This window comes from Vulpes vulpes, chromosome 8, assembly GCF_048418805.1.
Source record: "Vulpes vulpes isolate BD-2025 chromosome 8, VulVul3, whole genome shotgun sequence".
In the NCBI taxonomy this organism is placed as follows: Eukaryota; Metazoa; Chordata; class Mammalia; order Carnivora; family Canidae; genus Vulpes; species Vulpes vulpes.
The window spans coordinates 111,915,521-111,924,396 of NC_132787.1; the positions used below are offsets into that span (position 1 = coordinate 111,915,521).

Sequence of the window (8,876 nt, forward strand, 5' to 3'; positions counted from 1 at the left end):
TCACATTCATATTCATATTTATGTATTTCTCAGTTATAGAAAAAGAATGAAATCTTGCCAGTTGCAATGCCCTGGATGGAGCTAGAGAGTATTATGTTAAGTGAGATAAGTCAGAGAAAGACAAATACCATACAATTTCACTCATATGTGGAATTTAAGAAACAAAACAAACAAGCTAAAGGGAAAAAAGGGAGAGAGGTAGGTAAATCAAGAAACAAACTCTTAACTATAGAGAACAAAGTGATGGTTACCAGAAGAGAGGTGGGTGAGGAGGATGGGTGAAATACAGAATGAATATTAGGGAGTGCACTTGTCATGATGTGCACTGGATGATGTATGGAAGTGTTGGGTTACTGTGTTGTATACCTGAAACTAATACTACACTCTATATTAACTAACTGGAATTTAAATAAAAACTTAATAAATAAATTGAACAACATTTCTTTTTAAAAAATTTTAATTTATTTTAGAGAGAGAAAGCATGAGCTTTTACTTTTATTAATTGGCACAGAACATATGATACTCTCTGTCTTCATAAACATTGAATTCTGTTCCTTGACAGTTCTGTTCTTTAAGAACCTCGATGATCCCTCGTATAGCTACGTAGTTGCCAATTCTGCAGGAAGACTCCCTGAAACTTGATAGCTTAGCCCTCAGTCTCAGTTACCTTTACTATTTATATTCATAATCAAATTATTTGTCTGTAGGATGTACTGGACTTGGTTTGAAGATCTAAGAGAGACTGAAAGACAATGATTTCCAGTGACATAATTTGGGGGATTTTCTTTATCTTTCAAACTTGTATTGGTTTCATGGGGAATTCTTTGTTATTGTTATTTGTACATTATATATGTACACGTTTAATTTTTCCTCATAAGAAGAAGCCTGTAGATATGATTCTTGCCCACTTAACTTTGGCTAATGCTCCGACGCTCATATTCAGAGGGATTCCAAATATAATTACATCTTTTGGAATTAGAGTGGAGATGGCGATACTGAATGTAAAACAGTGCTCTATATTCAGAGAGTTACCCGGAGCATTTCTCTGTGCACAACCGCCCTCCAGAGTACATTTCAGGCAGTGACTATTACTCCAAGCAGTCATAAATGGGCCTGGCTCAAATACAAAATCCCTGCATTCATTCAACCCTCCTTACTTTTCTTCTGGATGATAACATGGCCATCTATTCTGTGGTCCTTTTACGAACTGTGGCCAACAGGAATATCACCGATGATAGACTTGGGTATCAGATTGCTTATTGTAAAAGCAGTGCACATGATGGCCAGATATCATCAATATTTCTAAGTACGGTATTCCTTCGAGATTTGTCCTTTCTCTCTCTGATGACATGTAGTAGCATCTACATGGTGAATATCCTTTACAGACATCACAGAGCAGCTCAGAATGTTCGCAGTACCATCCAGTCTTCACGCTCTCCTGAAAACAAGGCTACTCACGTCATTCTCATACTGGTGAGCTGCTTTGTTTTCTTTTACTGGGCCAACACCTTTCTTACTGTTTATTTAGTTTATACAAGTAAGAAAAAGCAGCAGCTGGAGAAATTTAATAACTTTTTTTCATCATGTTACTCAACTATCTGTTCTTTCTTTCTAATTAAAAATGAAAATAGAATTTCCAGAATAAATTTCATGAAACCCCCCAAAAGATTTTTCTCTTCTTAAAGAAAATTCATTGATCATAGGAACACTCTTTAGCATTCTTCTGCACCACAGGAGTCATTTGTATGAATATAGATTAACATGCTTATCGATGACATGAGTTACATTTATCGTCCCCATTGAACTGAGTTAACAATCCAAAGAACTGTAATTAAATTATTGTTTTCAAATGTTTACAAATTATTGTTTAAAATGTTTAAAAAACATTTTAAAGATTAAATGTAAGGTTTAGATTATGATACCATGTATATAAGTTTTAAACTTTATAAAATAGCAACAGGTATGTAATGTAGAATGTTTTATAGTATTGGAAACATCATACAATTATAGAAATCAATAAACCTATAAAGGGGTAGTGGTTACTTTTTTGTGTAAGGTAACCTTAGCTCTAAGCAAAGTGATGAAATGTGTGTGCTTATTAAATTGTGCTCTATACTTTGTGTGTCAGAAATATGTCATATTTAATTTTAAAAGTAGAATTATTAATATTCTCATATAAATTCAGAAATGTGTTCAAATTTGCAATAATTTTTTACCTACATTTAAGATGAAGAAGAAACACTAAGAAATATACAAGATCTCAAAACACCAGAAATATTATTGTCCTGAGAACTGTTGAACATATAGACGACTTGAGGTTTGAATTGAAGATTGAAAGAAGAATGGGGCAGGGGCACCTGGGTGACTCAGTTGGTGAAGCATCTGCCTTCGGCTCAGGTCATGAACGCAGGGTACTGGGACTGAGCCCTGCATGGGGCTGTGTGCTCAGTGGAAAGCCTGCTTCTCCCTCTCCCTCTGCCTCCCACTCTGTCCACTTGTGCTCCCTGTTTCAAGTAAACATAAAATCTTAAAAAAAAAAGAAGGGGGCAAAAAGGCCAATACCCAAGAACTAGGTATCTCCCACACCAGAGAAAGTAAGGCAGCTTGTCACAATTACAGCTTATTACAAAGGGCTGCATGCTCAGCTTATGGCGTAGTAGGATCATGCAGGTCAGATGGTTCTGGTATGTAGTTAGGAAATAAGGTATAGATTCAGGTTTGGGCTTAGGGTCAAAGTCTGGGGTTAGGGGTTTGGGGTCAGGGTCAGAGTTAAGTTTAAACATAACTGGCTCTCTTCCTCTCCTCCATCTGCCCGGGCCCCCAGGGTGGACAGGACTTGCCCAGGGTCACATGTGAGTCCAGACTTGAGCTGAAGCATTGGTTTTCTGCCCTTTGGTCCTCTAATAGAGGCTCTAAAAGAAGAATGAAGTGTTTACCTGGTCACTTACTGTTTCAAATCCAACCCAACCCCAGTCAAGGGTTGTGGAGGGTGTCAGAGGTTATGTATTGTTCTTTCCACTGCCCCACCTGGGAAGAGTGCTCCTGGCCCCATTCTGCCCGGGCGGCTCCAGGGACCAGCACAGCCCTGACCGGTGAAGGCACTCGGGGGACACGCATGGATTCATACAGGACTGTGTGCACGGGCCCAGCCGGCCCCATGTGCACCCTTCTCGCAGGCTGGTGTGGCCTTCCTGGCACCCTTCACTTGGATGCACCGCAGTTTGCTTATGGGTTCATGTACTGAAGGACATCCTGATCTCTTTAAGGTTTTAGCTACGATGAATAGAGCTACCGCGCATACTCGCATGCTAGTTTTTGAGTGGAAACAGTTTTTTCAAAACAATTGTCTAAATACTAGAACTATGAATGTTGGGCCCTCAGGTGAGATTTATTTAGCCTTGGAAAAAACTGCTAAACTGTCTTCCAAAGCAACCGTATGCACATCCCCAGCATGAAGGAGCATTCCTGTCATATACAACCCTCCAGCAACTGGGATCCTTTTTTTGGAGTTTAGCATCTCTAAATGGTGTGTAGCACTATCTCGCTGCTGTTCTCATTGGTAACTTCCTAATGATAGAGGATGTAGACCATATTTTTGCAGGCTTGCTTTTGTTTGTTAACACAGTATAACATAGTTTCAGTGTACCACATAGTGATTCAACCATTGGCTACAACGCCTGGTACTCGTCACAGGTGCCCTCCGTCATCCCCATCCCCCATTTCCCAAGGCTCTCTTTCTTGTGCCCGCACCATACTCTTTGGATCGCTAGAGCTCGGTGATATAACTTGAAATCTGGAACTCCAGCTTTGGTTTTGTTTCAACACTGCTTTGGCTATTTTCAATCTTCCGTGGTTTGTTGTTGTTTTGTTAAAGATTTTATTTATTTATTCATGAGAATACACAGAGAAGGGAAAGAGAGAGAGAGAGAGAGAGAGGCAGAGATCCAGGGCAGCCCATCTTCCGTGGTTCTATACAAATTTTAGGATCATTTGTTCCAGTTCTGTGAAAAATACCATTGCTATGTTGATGGGGATCGCATTAAATGTATAGATTGCTTTGAGCATAATTTGAGAAGAACGGATATTAACTCTTCTTTAGATACCCGGTAGAATTGCCCCGGGAAGGCCATCTGGTCCTGGACTTTGTTTCTTGGGAGATTTTTGGTTGCTGATTCAATTTCTTTGCTGGTTATCTGTCTGTTCCAGTTTCTTATTTCTTCCTTTTTCATTTCAGCTATGTTATCCATTTCTAGGAATTGATCTATTTCTTCCAGGTTCTAAGTTGTTGGCATATAATTTTTCATAATGTTCTCTTATAATCGTTGGTATTTCTGTGGTGTTTGTTGCTATTTCTCTTCTCATTTGTGATTTTATTTGGGTCCTGTCTCCTCTTTCCTTTTTTTAAAAAAGATTGTATTTATTTTTTTCATGAAAGACACACACAGAGAGAGAGGAAGAGACACATGCAGAGAGAATCAGGCTCCATGTGGGGAGCCTGATGTGGGACTCAATCCCCTAGGACCCCAGGATCCTGACTGGAGCCAAAGCAGATGCTCAACAACCGAGGCACCCAGGTGCCTTGCTGATTCAATTCCTTTGCTAGTTATGGGTCTGTTCACATTTTCTATTTCTTCCTATTTCAGTTTTGCTCGTTTGCACATTTCTAGGGATTTGTCCATTTCTTCCAGGTCTCCCAGTTTGTTAGCGTATAATCTTTCATAGTATTCCCTTATAATTGTCTTATTTTTCTGGTGTTGATCGTGATCTCTCATCTCTCATATGTGATTTTATTTGGAGAAGGTCCCTTCTCTTTTCTTGTTGATGAGGCTGGCTAGGGCTTGATCCATTTTATTAAGTATTTGAAGAACCGGCTCTTAGTTTTGCTATTCCATTCTACTGTTTTGTTGTTTCTGTATTGTCTATTTCTGCTCTCATCTTTATTATTTCCCTTCTGCAGGCTTTAGGCTTTTTTGCTGTCCTTTTTCAGCTCAAAGTACAATGAAAGTAAACAAAAATAAGTAATATATAAGGTATATACATAAAAACTAAAATCAAGCAATAAAAAAGAATTGAAGAAATGAAAATAAAGCAAGCCCAAAGTACAGAAGAAGCTCGACCCACTCTCCTTGCGGAGCTGGAATCTGTGGCCTCTGTGGTCCCTCAACCTGGCAGCAGCCAGAGGTCCGGTCCGGGTCTGGGGGCGGGGCCGCGGCACTGACTTCAGCTGCCCACCTGCCTCGGGACGATGCACTTGCCTCGGGGGCGATGCACCTGCGGGTCAGAGGCAGGGTCTGGCCTCCCGCAGAAAGCGCCATGATACTCCTCAAGCCTCCGCGCTGACATCAGGTGCGCACCTGCCTCGGGGGCGATGCACCTGCTTCCAGAGCAATGCACCTGCGGGTCAGAGGCGGGGTCTGCCTCCCACGGGCAGTGCTGTGCTGCCCCCAAGCCTGAGGGCGGGATGCGGGTGGGGGCGCTGGGTCCCCTGGGCTGGGGGCTGAGCATCCCACACCCCGGCCTGCAGGGGCCTCCACAGAGGAGCCCCCGGGCCCCGGGCCTCCACCGCTTCTACAGACCCTGCGTTCACCCTACCTGCGGCCCAACTTCTGTTTGTTTTTTGATCTACGACAAGTGACTGAGTTTCAAACCTCCAAGTTTTGGGGGCTGCCCTGGGGGAGACCCGTGTTCCTCCCGCCCGGGAGGGTCTCCTCCCACTTCTGGCCTTTGCTGGCCCGGCCCAGGGACGCGGCCCCGTGACCGCACAGGGGTTTGCACTTTGTGGCCACACAGGGCAGACAGCTGGCCCTAGTCCCGCGGCCCTCGGCCGGGGTCCCCGCTCCTGGGCCTGGGAACCGTTGGCGCCACCGTCCTTGGGACCCCGGGGACCCTGACCCCACCCTGTCGCTCCAGGGGCCGCCCCCCACTTCGCCTCCCGAGCACCGTCGAGGCCGGCGTGTCCCCCCCCCTCTAGCAGACTTCTGGAAGTTCTGACTTTGTGCTCTGCTGCTTCTAATAGTGTGCGTAGACCCGTCAGCTGGCTCCCTGCCCCTGTGGGATCCGGGGCTGTGTCTCCCCCAGACCGACTGACTGATTTTCTTTTTAAGATTTTATTTTTCTGTCATCTCTACACCCACATGGGGCTTGAACTCTCCGCCCCAAGAACAAGAGTCGCGTGTTCTTACCAACCACCCCAACCACCCCGAGAGCGGCCAGGCTCCCTTTGATTGATTGACAGGTAGTAACTGAAGCCCACGTGCTGCCTGTGTCGTGTCAGGGCAGAAACTGAGCCCCCGCGTCGAGGTGCGGTGGAGTCATTGGGACCTTGGTCGATGTTAAAGAAAGCGGAGCCTCCCCGGGAGCCCAGGGAGCCCAGGGAGCGGGGCCCACACACGTGACAAGTTGGCCGTTTCCTTGACCAGGAGTCATTGGGCTGGCTGCCGATTTATTTGAGTTGCTATTCGACGGCGAAGGTCGTTCTAGGATGGGGACACAGCGAGAACGTTCCGGGTTCTTGCGGGTTCGGAGGTAGCTAAAGCTCCCCCGTCGTGGACTCGATGTCCCAGTTGGGTGCAGAGATAGGCGAGCCAGCAAAGAGATGAGAAACATGGCCCTGGGGTGCCTGGCCGGCCTGGTCGGGGGACCTTGATGTCAGGACTGTGAGCTGGAACTCCGTGTTGGGTGTAGAGAGGACATAAACGTAAAACCTTTAACAAATAATAAATGGATGAACTAAGACAGCGTGACGTGGAAGGGGAGTGCTCGCTTCAGGACAAACCTCAGAGCGGACCATGTCTAGCCTGCGACCCGTTCTTGATGGCCCCGCTCGCTCTCCCGGGCCCAGATGACGTCCCCCACGAGGGACGGTCCCGCCCGAGTGGGAGTGGGCCTCCTTCCCCGTAAGGCCCGTGCCTCCCCTCGTTCTGCAGGACAGAAGAGCCGGGAAGGCACGAGCTCGGGGGGATCAGCATAAGCCTCGGCGATGGTCCTTCCCGATCCCGGGAGCCAGAGCTCGGCCTCCTTTTGGGACCCGACGTCCTAAAGAAGCCCGTGTGGTCAGTGGCTCGGATGCAGGGCGGAGGCCGACAGAGAATCAGGAAGAGCAAAATGGGGGGGGGGGGGGAACCAGAAGCTGAAGGAGAGGGGGACAGCTGTCAGCATCGGGAGCCTTCGCGGGGACCCGGCGTCCTTTCCCAGGAGGGGCCCCCCTCTGTAGGGTGCTTCCCGCCGCCCCGCGCTCCCCGTGGGCACCCGCAGGCGCATCCCCGGGCCTCCAGCGCCTCTGCAGCCGTGGTCTGGAGCATCCTCCGTGTGTCCTACCGGGGACCCCAGCGTCACGTCTGTAACCGTCCGGCTGCTGTCTGACAACAATCGGGGGATTCCGACGTTTGTTGGGTTTGGGGTGTGTGCCTGTCTGTCGCCGTGCCGCGATCTGATCCTCGGGCCGCGTCGTCCCGATGCCGAAACGGTTGAAGAAGCACCATCATTTCCGGTGCTGGCGCTGGGCGGCTAGCTGGGTTCTCCCGGCCGACCCGGGCCCCCTCGTGCCGTCCCGTGCCGTCCCGTCCCGCCGGGGGGTCAGCTGAGCTGGAAGGTCCGGCTCGGCCACATTCCCGTGAGTGGCAGCGGGTCCCCGCCGAGCGCCGGCCGCTTCTCTTCTCCCCGATGCCTCTCCAGCGGGGAGCCAGACCTCGGGGCCGCCCTGGGGGGAGCTCGTGAGGAGCCGGCTGCCCGTGGGGGGAGCCCTGGGGCTGCCTGTGTGTGTGTGTGTGTGGGAGTCGGGGTGGGGACGGGGCCGGGGTCCCTCGGTCCCCTGCGCTGCCTGCCCCCAGGCCGAGCCCCACGCTCACCCAGCCCCTACTCTCCAGGGCGTGCAGGGTGCCCTCCACACTCTGGTGCGAGGGATCCAGCAGCACCGGGTGTGCACGCTGAGCCCGCCCGGTGAGGGTGGCCCAGGTGTGAGAGCTGCAAGGGCCTGCTGTCCTGACGTCCGCCCCGGGGCCACGCTGACCGCCCCGCGGGCCCTCTGTGCCCCAGGCGCACAGGCCCGGGGCGGGGAGGGGAGGAAGCGCCCCGGAGCCCGGGCAGCCCAGGCCCCCTGGACAGAGGGGGCACAGACCTCCCAGGGCGCTTAGCACAGACCCTGGTGACCTGAGGCTCCCCGGCTGTCACTCTGTCCCAGGCCCGTCCTGGCCGCGGGCGCAGGCTGAGTCGCAGTAGAGTCTGCGGGGTCCTGACCCTGGCGTCTGGCCGCCCCGGGAAGGCACGTGGGGACGTCAGCCGTGTGTGCCTGGCGGCGCCCCCGCAGGGGCTGGTCGGGGCCTGGGCGGCGCCCCCTCCTCCTCTCTGGGGGTGTCTCCGCACCCCGTGCACAGAGCTCCGGGAGACGCAGAAACGAGCCGGCCGTGCCCTCTCACACAACAACACTTTATTGAACTTGCAACAGCAAACAGGGGCTCAGAGCCGAGGGTGCGCGCCTTCCCCTGGGAGACCTTCCTGTCCTTAGAGGAAAGCGGGAATCCCACAGGGGTGCGGGTGCTGGAGTCCCCCGCCTGGGAGCCTGTGCGGACTCGACTCCGGGTGGGGGCGCGTGTCCTGAGGTCGGGGCGGTGAGAGGCGGTTCTGGGGGCGGCAGGGCTGACGTGGACCTGCGGCCCATGGGCTCCTGCGCTGGGTCCCCGCAGGGCAGCTGGACCCCGGCCTCGGGCCCCCTGGGGCCGGGTGACTGACTGCTGGAGCCCCAGCACGTGGAGGAGCCTGCCTCCTGGTGTGGGTGTGGGTGTGGGTGTGGGTGTGGGTGTGGGTGTGGGTGCCGGTGGGGCCCACGGGCCTGCCCCCGCTGCCCTGCCCTGGGGTGTCCCGGGATCCCCAGGGCTGCC

The 8,876-nt window shown here is 51.1% G+C and overlaps 1 pseudogene; it reads left to right on the forward strand.

Moving 5' to 3' along the window:
• The first annotated feature begins 752 nt into the window (after positions 1-752).
• Positions 753-1,683, forward strand: LOC140593752 (vomeronasal type-1 receptor 1-like; annotated as a pseudogene).
• The last annotated feature ends 7,193 nt before the right edge of the window (positions 1,684-8,876 follow it).